Raw genomic sequence first — 15,431 nt, 5'->3', positions numbered from 1 at the left:
TTATGATTGTTATTTAAAAATCGAATAAAGATATTCTGACTGACTGGCTGTGTGTGGAATACTATGACTTCTGAACATATTTCCTCCCTACAACCTCTATAAGTGGTTCTCCTTCACCTGTTACCCTTCCTTTTTCCTACTCAAAATACCCTCCATGACAGCTTCACCAGAGTTTCAAGGTGAGTTGCAGTCCTGAAGGCACAATTCTAAAATAACAGCAGCAATTTAAAGATCGGAAACAAATATTATCTCACATAAACATTTTGTTAAGTAAGTGTGGAAACATCTGCCTCTCAGAATGATGCCAGCACATTTTAGTTAACTGCAAGCTGCCCATTGGGAGCTCAACAATTCCTCTGATCTTCACCTTTGGTAATCTACAAAGCCATCAATGCACTTTGAAATCTATTTACAAAGAGCCTTTTGGGTTGCAGCATGACCAAGCCTCAGCTCATCCTAATGATGATTACATCTGCTCCCACTGTCTCCGAGGCAAAGCTCAGTGTGAAACCTACTCATTACAAAAGCTGACACTAACAAATGCACTATTTATTATGTATTACATCACCGATGTAGGGAAATTTGTCTTATCTGCCTTTTGGTATTTAAGTGCCTGATGAAATCTTATATCTGTTGATCTCTTCTTCTCTTATAGGTACCCTCAACAATTGCAGACCATGCCCTAGGGACACTTCTTATGACAGTGCACAATGTTAATGCACTAAATCTAATTTAAACTAACTTCAGTACAAATTATATCCTCATTTTAGTGCTCAAAGAAATCAGTTCTCTCCAGGCTTTTTGACTGGATCAATTTTCCCCTTCAAAAGCATTTACCACATCTTCCACAAATCAATAGATTTTCATATTGGTAGAGGGAACGGCCTAAGCGCCACATGTACAAAGCTTTTTTCTCGTTGCAAACAACCCGATTTGCTGAATCGGGCCATTTTAAGCAAGTAAAAAGCATTTGGCAATGCACACACCCAATTTTGCAATTTGGTAATCTCTTTACCGAATCGCAAAAAGGATTTGCAAGTTGCAAGTAGGAAGGGGTGTTCCCTTCCTAATTGAAAGTCGCAGTGTGATGTATGATTGTTTTGTGACCTTAAATGCGGTCACAAAACAATCGCAGTTAGCACCAATTTCAAATGTGTGCTAACCCATTGTGAATGCAAATATTTTTTCAGAGCAGGCAGTAGCATAAGGGACCACTGACTGCTCTGAAAAAATGAAAAAAAAAACTTTTCATTTTTGTTTTTGTTTCCTGACTGTGGCCCTTTTAGTGCCTAAAAGGCTGAGTGGAACCTTCCGTCTGTGCCAGAGCCTGTGAGCTTTGGTTTCAAAGTAGAGAGATAATTGAAAAAAACAGAGTAAGGGGTTCTCAAACTCCTAAAGCAATTTAGCACTGTACAAGCGTGTGAAGTGCACAATACAAATGCTTGTAAAATAAGCCTTTTAGCCCACTTAGATGTCTTGTGGTTTTATTGTTTCAAAGATATGGTTTGACAAGCACATCTGAGGTCTCCACCGAAGTTCGGTAGCTGGCCGGAGTCTTGAAAAAATATTTTGCAACTATTCTTGTATTCATAAGTGCTGCACTTCAAGAACTGTAACATATCTTGTCACTGTGGCTTGCCTATAAGAAAATCGTGAGTTACCCAGACAGCCTGACTCGGACACCAAGACTGTAGTAGTCAGTCAAGTGCCTCAATTTCCCTATAGGCCGATAATCCTATGTATTTGCTGTTTTTTTTAAATAGAAAGATGACCAATATTTTTCTATTACTTCTAGTGCTGTGTAGGGGGTTAATGCACAGCGCATAATGTCAACTATTCAACAGTATTTTGTCAAACGGAATGCATTAAAAAAAAAATACTGCTTTATTCAAAAGCATTCACAGACATCGTGGTCTGCTGTCCCCTGCAGGCCACCATCCCTGTGAGTGCAGCCATCCCCAACAGGGTCGTAAATTGTGACCTACCTCATGAATATTAATGTGGTAGGTCGTTTGCAACCCCAATTGGGAATCACAAACAGCGTGAGGTACATTGTTGTACATATGGTTTTGCGACTTACAATTTGCAATTTGCAAATGAGTCGCAAATTGTAAATCGCAAAATTCTGGGTCGTACATCTGGCCCTTAGTTCTTTCTGAGCAATTGTACCTCAGAAACTCAAAAGTGTAATTTAAACATGCGGACTAAATGTATGATATATGATACCTTTCTGTCATATCATGAGGGAGTTTCCTGCTGCCTGGGTCCCTCACTGGCCTACTGTAGTGTATCCCCAACAGTCTACCATGATTAATAAATCGTTGCCAGAACATAAACTATTGCAATGGAATGCCCCAGTTACATAACTTCCATCTTTGACCTGTATTATACTTACCTCTGCTGCTTTGTCCTCACCTCTCATTGTCCCTTTTAACTCTTGTGCTCCTTCCTCATTGCCTGGTCAAGTCCCTCTTCCACATCTAACCAGCTACCCAAGGTTAATTACACAAATCACCCTATTACTTTGTCATGAGAAGTGCAAGAATTTTGTGGTGCAACATTTCAGTGACAAGGTGCCTTAATCATTCTCTCACCCTTGTTTCCTTATTTACCACTCTTGTTCCTAATTTCCAGTTCCCGCTGTCCTTGTTCACCATTTTGTGGCAGTCTTAGGGAGACATAAATTACTATATAACAAGGCAACATAACAAAGCATGAATCATTTTTCAACACTGGCACATTAGAATAATGTCATGAAGGACTAGTCTATTATTGTCTCGTCCTTCTACATACATTTTAAAAATGCCCACATTATAGGAGGGCAGAGTATGTTGCTCACCCATACTTTTAATGCCTTCCACCCAACAGAGATAATTTGCAAAATGTATCTGTCCAACTAAAACTTGGGGACATATTTTAAACATCATTTGTACATGATATGAAGAAGTTGTCCATCTATAAATTCATCCCACTCCCGGTTTGACACTTTTTCCTGTAGTATGATTTAAGTAATATTACCAAACCAGAGATTCACAAGCAGTTATTGACATGGCCAAAGTCGAAGGGCCTAAAGCGATTCTTGTCTCAGTGAAATAGAGTACAATTTTAATAAACCTACTAAAATCAGTGTAGTGCTACAAATAAATAATTTAAATTATGATTAAAACTATCAACTTTTGTATGGTCTTTCTTTGTTATTGATCCAGTATTTGGCACTCCTACTGATTTTCTGGGTCTGATGAATCTTGTTGTACGTTTCGAAAGATGAGGACGAACACATTAAACCATTCAACTCAATTTACAATGCAACCCATCTGGTCACACATTAAGTCTCAAATTAAGTTTGAGGGGTATCATCCAAATTAGTACAGATTCACTCTGCTCATTAAGATCCTCTTTAAATATCTTCCCACATTCACACAAACATAGATCCCTACTTCAACTGTGCTGTTGGCGACGTCTCACAACAAGCACAACCACTTAGCAGACAATTATAATATGGTGTCTTCTGCACCTTTTAACATTATCCCGGGATCTTAGGCCAGTCAGACACAGTAACCTCTTAAGCTACTTTAAAAAAACACCACACTCAAGCAACATACAAAACATCCCTGCAAGACACCACCCAACCTCACAACCACCGCATGACCTCTGCAATTGACAACTCTATTAATACTCACAACACTGCTGCCAATACGACTCACTTCCGAATCGCCACAACTCCGCCAATCCTCCAAAGTCTGGGCAAGGGCACTAGGGACTGGACAGTGGGGACTAACTAATTTAGAATAAAGTTCTAGTTCTCCTCACTTTGAATAAACAACCTTCTTTGTCGCTACTGTCTGACCAGCATCTGGCACTCTTACTTATTTGCTGGGTCCAATTAATCTTTTTGTGAGATTTGACGGGTGAAGAGAAACACATTAAACCATTCAACTCAATTTACAATGCAACCCATTTGGTCACACATGAAATCTCGGAGCAGAAATCAAAGTTCAAAATGTTTATTACAAGTTCAAAGCTGAACTTATGTAAATGAGTCTCAAAAATATACTATTCAAGTACAGAATTAACAAAAATTATTTCAAGCTTCGAATTAGGTTAAAGCGCACCAACTTGAGACATATCAAAACCTCACAAGCAGCAATACAGAAGATAAGATACAATACTTGGTGCTCAGAGTTCAAGCTTTTATCCTCCTGCCTAACAACTGAATCTATAGGAGTCTAACTACTCTGATAAGCAATAGGAAACCCTAAAATTCAGTCTAAAGCAACAGAAAATGAATTAAAAGTGTCAGCCCTACAGAAACCGCATTTGAAATTCTTGTAAGAGAGATGTGCATAGCATAAAGCCACATCAGCCAAGCAAGGGAAAACAGAGGTCTGTACCTCCCTGACAGGCATATTTAAGAGCCCCTACTGCCACCGTAGAGTCACTTTTTGTGATACTCTGTTGGCACAATGCCCTGCACCAGATTTACAAGGTGGCAATAAGCCACTTTTTGTGGCTTAACTCCTCCTTGTAAATACGGCTCCTTCACACGCAGCCCTTTGCATGGAAGGGGCGTGCAATGGGTGCTGCTGTGGACGTGCCATAGCAACACCCATTGCATTTTGACGCTGCCTCAGATTTACGAGTTTTCATAAACCTGAGGCAGCGCCAAAATCTAATGCCACCCCAGGGGCGGCATTAGCAAGGCGCAATGACAAGGAATACTTCTATTCCTCCTCATTTTTTGCTTTTTCTATGTGTGCTGCATTCTGCAGCACGCATATAAAGAGCAAAATGCCAGACATGATTGTTTATGTGCGGGAAGGTGTGGGAAGGTGTTCAAAATGGCACTTTTGCATTTCTGTGTGTGCTGCATTCTGCAGCACACACAGAAGTGCCAAATCGCTAGTAGTGATTGTTTATGTGCCGGAAGGGACACCTTCCCACACATAAACAATCAAACCCCTCAACACAGACATTCTTGCACAATGGTGCAAGGATGCCTACGTTGGCGCTAGGCAGCTCACTTTAGCACCAGCACAGGGGACAACACAGGGGGCGCCATATTCAACTAAATATGGTGCATCCCTGTGTTGTGAAAATGACGGAGAGCGGCACTGCCAATTTTGGCTCAATGTCGCGCTACGTCATTTTCTGTTAAATATGTGCCTAAGTCTCTAAGAGTCTGCTCTAGTCAAAGGGCAAATGGATCTGAATCTCTAACGGGCTAAAACACTCTTATCTGGGGAATAACTATAAAAATATTGATTAACTAGATTACTTGAATAATACTGCATACATATGATTTGCATTTGATCATTCTACATTTCTACTTATAAGTTCACTTCACTTCACAACTTTCAATTCTCTTTGTTTGCATCAATACATTTAAACACACATATATTTCATTGAGTGCATACATTTTCCCTTCTGGAACGCATAACAGTACAGGCAAGTTATTCTTGCTCATTATGAATGATGCTTAAAAGTTGTTACGCACCTCAATGTCAAAATGAAGTTTATGTAACTCAGGATATACATTAGGTGCATAATCACCAAAACAACAGTTACCTTTACGGAATCTTCAACTATATCCATCTCACAAAAAATGCAGTGCATTCCTTTCAAGTATCAAAGATCTGATTTACAAGTGAAATATTTTTCAAGGAGGAGGACAGTCCCAAGTTGATAGTTACCACAGCTGGGGGAAGGGCTTCAGTTCTGTCTCGAGTCCTCTGATTTCATCCATGGTCAATACTTAGCTAAGTGGTCCTATTTGGATAATATTTCTCACTTATAAGAAATAATAAACCGCCAGTTTCGTAAATCCCCATCCACAACTTCTACATGCAAATGTTTACCACATTAATATAAACATTATTGAATAAAAACATAAATTAAAAACTAATGTACAGTAGAAACTAATTTTAAACATATTAGCCCATGAGTTTCTTCTAGTTCTCGAATTTCTACCAGCACAACATATACACAACTTGCTATACAGGAAAGTAGACTATAATGCATTCTACCACTTTAACTGTACAGGTAATCCCTTATACAAGTGACTGTACATTTAAAGTGTTTGGTTGTTATTTCTGGGGTTCGGAACAAGGCCTGAAGCCTTGAGAAAACACATCCAACTCCAAACCAGGCATTCTTCGTGTCTTCCCACTGCCTTCACAGTGACCCGCTTTTCAACAATGGGAAACTATCCTTAAGAATGAAGGTTTTAACAATAGTCAAAGTCTTGGATTTATGGAAGCTTTTGATGTTGCCTGGGCCATATCTGATGGTAGATAAGAGATGTTGAGGCATTTCAAAATGGAATTAGGAAGATGGCTGAAACCTGCAGGAGAGGGATGTGGTTCCCTAATCCTCATCAGCTGGTCAGCTCTTGAAGTGTATTGTTTTGCTCAGAAACAGTTGTATAACACCTTAGGACAAGTGCTGTAAAATTTAGTTATGGTCATTACTATGCCCTGCAATTTGTTCGATGACCTGAGAACTTGTTAGATGCAGAAGTAATGAAGCTAAAGGGGAACTGTTGGACTTGGCCTTTTCTTCAACGTCGCCCCCAAACATTTTACCTTCACATCCCTGTTTTCTAAACCTGTTGTTGTTGGCATTTAGGACTCTGGTTGCACTTTAAATATGTCTCAGGTCAGCCATTGCAGCCTGTGTGTGAAGTTTTAAAGTGCCATTTTAACCTCACAAAATAAATCTTTTGCTAGGCCCAAACCTTCCTTTTAATAATACATGTGTCACTCTTAGAGTAGGCCCTAGATAGCCCATAGGGCAGGGTGCAGTGTATTTAAAATGTTGGACGTACTTTTAAGCTTTACGTGTCCTGGTAGTGAAAAACTCTTAAATTACTTTTTTACTTAAGCAAAACCTACCTCTCCCAGAGGATAGCATTGGAGTTATCTTATTACATTTAATAAGCTTTAATTTCTGAATGCGAGCATGTACTCAGTTAATATTTGGTGTGTCTTTTGAATTGTAATGAAAAATCCTAACTTATAGGGAAATTGGTTTTTAAATTACAATTTTGAAAAATGGCAGTTTTAGAAAGTAGTAATTTTCTGACCTTAGGCATTTGTTGCCTGCAGTCTGTCTCTTAATCACAAGACTAGGGGTAGTTGGCATTAGCCTTTCTGCTTTCCTCCTAGACAACCACATACAACAGGGAGCTTAGGTGTGTCTCAATGGGCCATCACTTGCAGGATGGGAGGGAGCAGCTGGACACAACCCCACTTACACTTGAACAGTACGTGTCCTGCCTCCATACAAAGGGCTGCATACCCCCTGTAGTTAATATAAGGCCAGGGCAGGGAAGGCAGGGCACCTGTGCACTTTAAAGGCATGCCTGTAGAAGCTCTTCTATACTTCAAAAGCACAACTATATTAGAAATCAGGCATCAACTCTTCAGTACACTTCTGGGTCTGGTGATACTCTTCCAGGAAGAGGGACTGCTGCGCTTCTGAAAGGACCGCCACTCTGCTGGACTGGTGATCTGAAGGACTGATGTTCTGCTGTGCTGACCTGCTGCTGCTGCCCTCTTCCCTAGGTGAAAAGGTGTGGACCTGCATCTGCAGAACCAAGGACCACTAGAAAGACTCCAAGAGCTAGTTGTCTGCCCCCCTGATTTGACCCTCAAGGACAGAATGCTCCAACAACCTCGACCTCAGCACCTGGACTCTGTCATCTGTGAGTGTACGCTGCCAAATGGTGGCACCCTAGCCCTGGACCCTTGGAACTGGGCCTAAGGTGCTCTGCCACACTCTGTGGATCTTGCAGAACCAACGCATGTCTTCTGCTATGCAGCGTAACCCCAAGCTGAACCAACGCATCACCACTGCTGCATGGTGCTGCCCCAAAGACCAGCATTGCATTACAGCTTGTTGCCCCATCAGAATGATCGCTGTGCAACGCATCCTCAGTGAAGGCCCACGCATCCCTCGTTGACAGTAGCCTCAAAGGCGATGCCGGACTCCACACTGCATCCTCGCAGCTTCTCTGAATTAACGCATCTCCTCGACTGCATGATGCATCATTGATGCCTGACTTCGCATCATAAACCCTCATTGGTGGGATCTTCACCGATGACACAGGACCTTGCACAGCAGCCTCACTGCAACTCAGAACCGACTCATTTTTGGCACAATTTTTACTGTAATCTTTAAACTTGCATATCACATGTTCTACTCAGTGGATTTTTGTCATTTTGTTCTTGTTTTATTTATTAAAAAGAACTCTATTTTTCTAACTTGGTGTAGTATTTTCACTATATTACTGTTTGAAGTGTTGCACAAATGCTTTACACATTGCCACTGTTCAGCGGCAAGCTGCCAAAGTTTCGAGCACAGGTTAATTTAGGGTTTGCTTGTGCCTCACTCTGACAAGGACTGTGGGTGCTGCTAGACTAGGGCCCACACGCCAGTCAACCTACAACCCAATTTCTAACAAGAAAGATTTACCACTTCTCATTATCATGCATGGCCTGTATTACGGGTATAGGATTCAACTCTATTATTGTTAGAGGCACTAGTTCCCAATAAAGGAAATGGCCACCCTAGAATTTGGGTTGCTTGTGCACAGGGCAACATTTGCAATTGGATGTTAAAAATTAGATTAGAAATGTGTTTATGCATGAACAGAAACATTTTGCATGAATCCCAAAATTCTTAGTTTGGGTAGAAGCCTTAAGAATTTGGGAGTCATCAGAAACTACCAAAAGATTAAAATCCTTTATAGCAGGGTTGGGATGGACATAGAAGGAAAAAACAGAGGTTCTTGGACGATGCCGGACAAAAAACAAAAAGATGCGATGTACCTTCTGGCCTATTTAGATTTCAAACACATAATACACTCTAAATAGGGATGATGGGACATGAGCCACTTTTTGAAAGATGTCCAGTACCTGCCAAACTCTAAATCCACCCCAGAATTATGAAAATCATCCATGTAGTATTTATCAGAAGAAGGGTATGGAGAATGAAGCATAACTTGAGAGATAAAAGATTATCTTGCATTCTTTTAGTCCCCGTGTATAGAGGATAAGTCTAGGCTCTAAGATCCCAATTAATGTGAAAGACAGGGGCGGGCCATAATGTTATTTAAACAGAACAGGGATTTTTTAGTAATTGCTGGACATAATTGGATATGGTTTTGGAATCTCTGGTAAAGGGAAGAGACAGAGGGAATGTTTAGGCAATAAAGAAGGCAGAGGCAATTAATCTGATCCAAAATTATTTGCATGCCACAGGTGAATGGGTTTCGTTGATCTTTGAATTATAGCAAAGTGTTCAGTTGACTTACAGTCTCGTTTATAAAAAAAAATGTATTGTTGGCTGCACCTTGCAGTTTTCCCTCTGACGTTGCTATTGCCAGGCTGCACAAATAAAAGAGCATTATTAATATGGAGGAGGGTTATGTATGTTCCTCATAATGTTGTTTCTAGATGCATTTCAAAGGGCATTGGTAGGTAGACAGTTTACACAAGATGAAATGCAGAAAACATTTTACATTGAAAGCGGTGGGATTGATATTAACTAAAGTGTTCTTATATCACTCAGAGAGGTGGCTTCTTCCATGCAATGAAGCTATTTTCACTGGAGCCCTGAAAATGAGGATTAGCACTAAGGCCCTCATTCTGACCCTGGCGGTTTGAAACCGCCAGGGTGGAGGGCAACGGAAGCACCGCCACCAGGCTGGCGGTGCTTCCAGGGCTATTCTGATCGCGGCGGTAAAGCCGCGGTCAGAAAAGGGGAACTGGCGGTTTCCCGCCGGTTTTCCCCTGGCCCAGGGAATCCTCCATGGCGGCACTGCTTGCAGCGCCGCCATGGGGATTCCGACCCCCTTCCCGCCAGCCTGTTCCTGGCGGTAAAACCCGCCAGGAACATGATGGCGGGAACGGGTGTCGTGGGGCCCCCTAACAGGGCCCCACCATGATTTTCACTGTCTGCTATGCAGACAGTGAAAATCGCGACGGGTGCTCCTGCACCCGTCGCACCCCTGCAACTCCGCCGGCTCCATTCGGAGCCGGCTTCCTCGTTGCAGGGGCTTTCCCGCTGGGCCGGCGGGCGATCTTCTGGAGATCGCCCGCCGGCCCAGCGGGAAAGTCAAAATGACCCCGCAGTCATTTGACCGCAGTGCGGTCTTTGGGTGGTTTCCACCCGGCGGGCGGCGCCCGCTGCCCGCCTGACTCGGAATGAGCCCCTAAATGTGTTATATCACTGATATTTGTTCAGGTTTTTTTTTTAATAGGCTTCTGCTAAATTTTGAAACAAGTAAGCTTCCATGACTTCCATTGCTTCAGTCAACTTCATCATCATCAGGGTTGATTTTGGACGTGAACTTATGGAGGGGAAGATAAATAGGAGGAGCAATAACTGGTGAAATTAGAAAAGCATCTCAATAGGTAAATCATAATAAGTGGATTTTCAGTGCTCTTGTGAACTAGTGCACAGGAGTCTTCCCCGTTACACCTCCCTTGCTCTGCAGAAGTAAAGCAGGCTCAGTGTAACTGACTGAAGCTGTCTTGCCAGCTTTAAGTTGAATGACAGTGTGCCAGTTCTTTTAATGGCAAAGAAGGTAACATAGCTGGACCACGTTTATTAAATTTCTGCACAAAATCTCCTGCAATTCAAAGGGGTGCTGCATGATGCAAATCAGTGTTAAGAGCAGTATCTATCAACTTTCGTAGGCAAACTTATTTTTGAGTCGAAAGTTGGCCACGAGTGCACAAATGAAACAACATTACAGTGCAGACAGTAAACCCCTGATAATCTATGCAAAGTGGGACTAATTGGTGTGACTAACAGTCCTAGTATTCCAGTTAAAGCCAGATTAGCTAAAGCCCTGTGACCTAGCTTTATGTGGAATCCTAGCACCAAAAGAAAACAAGCATAAACAAAGGGAATGCTAAATATTGTGTTATATTCGAAGATGAAAGTGTAATTTCCCATAAATTACACATTTTGTGCAGCACACACTTGGGCAATTGTCCTTGCATTTAAATTTGTACGCAGGATATGCCTCAAAGACAAAGCTTACACAAGATGCTGCCACTTGCCTTTGCACAGTGGCTCAAAGCTTTTGAGACACAGGGGCATGTTTATACTTCTTGATGCAAAACTGTGCTAACGCAGTTATGCATCAAAATCTTTAGCGCCGGCTTGCGCCATTCTACAGGAATGGCGTAATCCGGCGCTAAGCTTGGGCTAGCGTCAAAATAAAAGACGCTAGCAGTGTGGGGGTGGCGGTATGGGAAAAGGAGGTTGTGCAACAGAAAATGACACTAGGCTGGTCAGCAGCAAAAATAATTCTGCTAACTAGCCTAGCGTCATTTCCTGACGCACAACCACCCAAAGGCCAGCACAGGGGACCAGTGTCCCCTGTGCATGGCTATTACACCCAGTGCCAGGCAGGGGGCCCATGTAAGGGCCCCCAATGGCACTTAAAATTAAATATAAAAAATACTTATCCTACTCACCTGGGGTGGTGCCCCCCATCCTCTGGTGTCCCTCTGGTGTGAGTGGGGGTGATCCTGGGACTTGGGGTGGGCACCTGTGGGCCTATTCCATGATGTTTGGCAATGGAAATGGGCCCACAGGTATCTTAACGTCTGGTCTGATCCAGGTGTTAAATAATGACATTAAGCAAGCTTAACTTAGTTTTTTGAGTCGCCGCCCACCCATGCTTCATTTTAGCATGGGACAAATATGGCGCTAAGGCTATAGCGTCATTTTTTGGACTGGAACACATACCTTGCATCTCATTGATGCAAGGTGGGTTCATGCATCCAGAAAATTACGCAAACTCCAATGCTTTGACTCCAGACGGGTCTAGCGTAAAAATATAAATATGGAGTTAAGTTTGCACCACTTTAAAGTAAAAAGATATGACGCTAAAACAGTGCAAAAAAAGTATAAATATGCCCCATGCCAGTTTTAGCGCGATTGCAGCAGATTATATTTTCAGTGCACGACTAAATGTGGCACTGCACAATTTTCTTGTGCTCCCACAACTCTGTGTATTTTTGTGATGTGCTGCCAGATTTTTAGTAAATCTTGGCCTTAGTACATAGCTATCCCACATTATTAGTTGACTCTATTTGGTTAAATTTAAAGACATGCCTGAAAAAATGGCCTGGCTATTTAGATGGAGCTATGCATCAAAAAAGACCTGTTTGAGTAAGTTTGCAACTTCTCAACCGCTTCCGCTTCAGAATCACAAGGATAGCTATAAAAAAAAAACATCCTCATGGCACTTCTCACATGGAAAACAGTTTATGTTAAAAAAAGGGGACTCTCCCCATCCAAGAGCCCAGTTTGCAGGTGTGCATTACCTCACATCATGAAGCAGATTCCTGAAAGACGCTGATGCTAGAGACAATTGATAAACTGGCGTCTAATACTTTAGGGGTTTCCAAGACAACTGGCCATCTTAGGGAGTATTTTGGTAAAAGGTAACGAAAGCTGCTTCGAGTTGTGTTGGGCCTTGAGAGAATTTGACTCTGGGTACATTGGAAATCCTTTACTGGACCAAGAAAAACTATCAAGGTGGTGCTGAACTGCACATAAGATTCTGGGACTACATAAACCCCACATGGTCTGCCTTATGAGACTCACTTACATCATTCCTTCACACAGATGGCAACTTCCCAAGTTTCAGCAAGTCCCTGAAGATTCCCCAGTTTTGACAGGCTTTTATTGTGTATCAAGGATGCTACTCATGGTAACTTCCTCCTACCACCTCACTTACCTCAGTCTATCATTTAACAATAGTGTCCTGGATCCCCTGTTACCCATGCTCCTGTGTAGGCATTCTAAAGCTACTTTCGTGCCACATTAGGAGTATACAAAAATAATAAATTAAATCGAATAGAGCAATTAGGTTTATAAAGGGGTACACATAAAAGGGCCAGAATTCCGCCCGGGATCTTTGCCACACTTTCAGGACATCTATATGGGATAAACAATATATATACAAGAACTCTAAAACGGAATCATTTATGTGTTTAGGTGCTATCCCGAAAATCTGAGATACATCCGGCCTTCGTGGGCCAGTAGACATCTGATATAGTGGGACACAGGTGAGACTTAGCTATCATAGATGAATACTTTAACTGTTATGTAACTGTCAGTAATCCTATAAGAATGTGCCTTCAAATTATGAACTTTTCAACTGGTCACAAATGTTAAATGGCGTCTGGCCTGATTTTGCTATCATGCTTCTTCAGTGGAATACAACTTCGTTGTTTTTCAGCACTCTTGAATACAAAATTAAAAAAATTAACATGGGTGGACCGATCAAAGGAATGCCCCAGGTACGCACTTCCACAAACTGGATCAGTTTTTCAAGGATGTATGACGTTATCACTCATGCCTTTGCATGCAGCCTTTACTACACATGCCTTTCCATGCATGCCTCTACCACGCAGATGTCTTTACCACGCATGCCTTTAACACGTAAGGTAAGGATATTTAAGATAAGTGCATAGATATTTAATTTTACTTTAATCTTTAATTTATTTACGTCCCCGATTTTCTAAAAATGTTACTCCTGACCTGCCTTTATCTCTACCCACTGGTAAACCTTAAAATGACCCTTACCACTACTTTACTATTACCAATCCCAAATCCAAATACCGTAAATATAGCCTCACCATTACATATGTATATATACATATATCTAAATATGTAAACAAAAAAAAAAAAAAAAAATATATATATATATATAGATATATATATATATGTATTCACTTAAAAGAACAAAGGTTACAGGGATGTTATAGTTAGGTTACACACACAAAAATTAATCTGTTATGGTTAGAGTTATTTCAAGAAGCTATAACTCGTGCCCTAATATATCTATAACTCACTTCCTCACCATGCACTGCTAATCCCAGATATTACATCACGGATGAAAATTTCTATGCCATCATTGATAACATAACTGTAACAATTGCAGTCAAATTATTGATGAGTGAACCTGTGCATGGCAAGGACGCGAGTTATAGTTCTCTTAGGGTACAAGTTATACTTTCTTGAAATAACTCTATAATAGAAGAATTTCTGTGGTTGTGTGCAACTAAAATCTAAATATATATATATATATTTATATATATTCAATTAAAAAACAAAGATTACAGAGATGCTATAGTTAGGCTCACATTCATATGAAACCATAGAAATTCATCTATTATAGTTATAATTATCTCAAGTAACTATAACTCATGTCCTAAAAACATATAGATTTTTTTTATTTTTGGGAGAAGTCATTGCATGGAGAGACCATTGCAATGACTATCTCTCTGTCTCTCTCTCACCTCCATTCCATTATGGGGATGAAAGAAAGAGAGAGAGTGACAGGACCACAGGGAGCCTCAAGCCCCCGCTGTCCTAGCCCGCTCCCCATGTCCTTTCGAAGCCAGCATTGCTCCCACAAGCAGGGAGCTGCTTTTACTAGCAGCCCCCGCTAGTGGGAACAATGTTTTTATCTGTCTTCCCTGCAGAGATATTTGTGTGCAGGGAAGACAGATAAAAACTCTGCTTTCTGGCAGCGAGAGCTGTTTGAGCACTCCGGGACATAGCAGGACCCGGCCCTGGGGGATGGCGGTCCCCAGGGCCATCAGTGGCTCCTCAAGAGGGGCCCCACGACCCCCCTTCAATGAGAATAGCCCAGGGGAGGTGGTGGTCTCCGGGCCGCGTGGGTCCAAAACAGACCCCCATCGCTTTTTTATTATCGCCCGGGGGAGAGGGTGGAATTTGTTTAGTGCCTGGCCACATGGCCCCCCGCATGAAATTACATTTAAGCCCAAGGGATGCAGCCCGCGCTTCATATTTCTTTAGTGTCCTGGGGAGATGGTGGTCACCGGGGCAGTGGGTGGGCCATGTGGCCCCCCTGCATGAAATTACATTTAAGCCCCCGAGAGATGGTGGTACCTGGGGCGGCGAATGGGCCGTGTGGTCCCCCTATGAAATTAAATTTTAGCCCCAGGCAGGTGGGTGCAGCCCCCGCAATAAATTGCATTTTTAGCTCCGAGGAGGTGGTTGCCCCTGGGGCTGCCAGGCGGGCTGGGTGGCCCCCACCCCTGCATTGTATTAAATATAAGCCCTGCGGAGTTTCCGGTCTTAGGAGCAATATAAAGAAGAAATGCGGGAGCCAGCATTTGTTTGTTTTTTTAATTATCGGCTGAACCCTGCAAATCGTGGCACAATCTTTTTTTGAAATGCTTTTTAGCTCTGAGAGGGTCCCTCTGAGACCCTGGCATGGGCATGAGTTATAGTTACCTTAATGCACAAGTTATAATTACTTGAGATAACTCTAACTATAACACGTGAATTGTTATGGTTTTGTACTTTTAAAATATGAGCCTAAATATAACAAGCCTGTAACATTTGGAGTCAAATTAATAAATTGTTTTAAATTC

This window comes from Pleurodeles waltl, chromosome 10 (genome assembly GCF_031143425.1).
Source record: "Pleurodeles waltl isolate 20211129_DDA chromosome 10, aPleWal1.hap1.20221129, whole genome shotgun sequence".
In the NCBI taxonomy this organism is placed as follows: Eukaryota; Metazoa; Chordata; class Amphibia; order Caudata; family Salamandridae; genus Pleurodeles; species Pleurodeles waltl.
The sequence above is the reverse complement of the archived record's forward strand: the minus strand, read 5'-3'. Positions refer to the sequence as shown.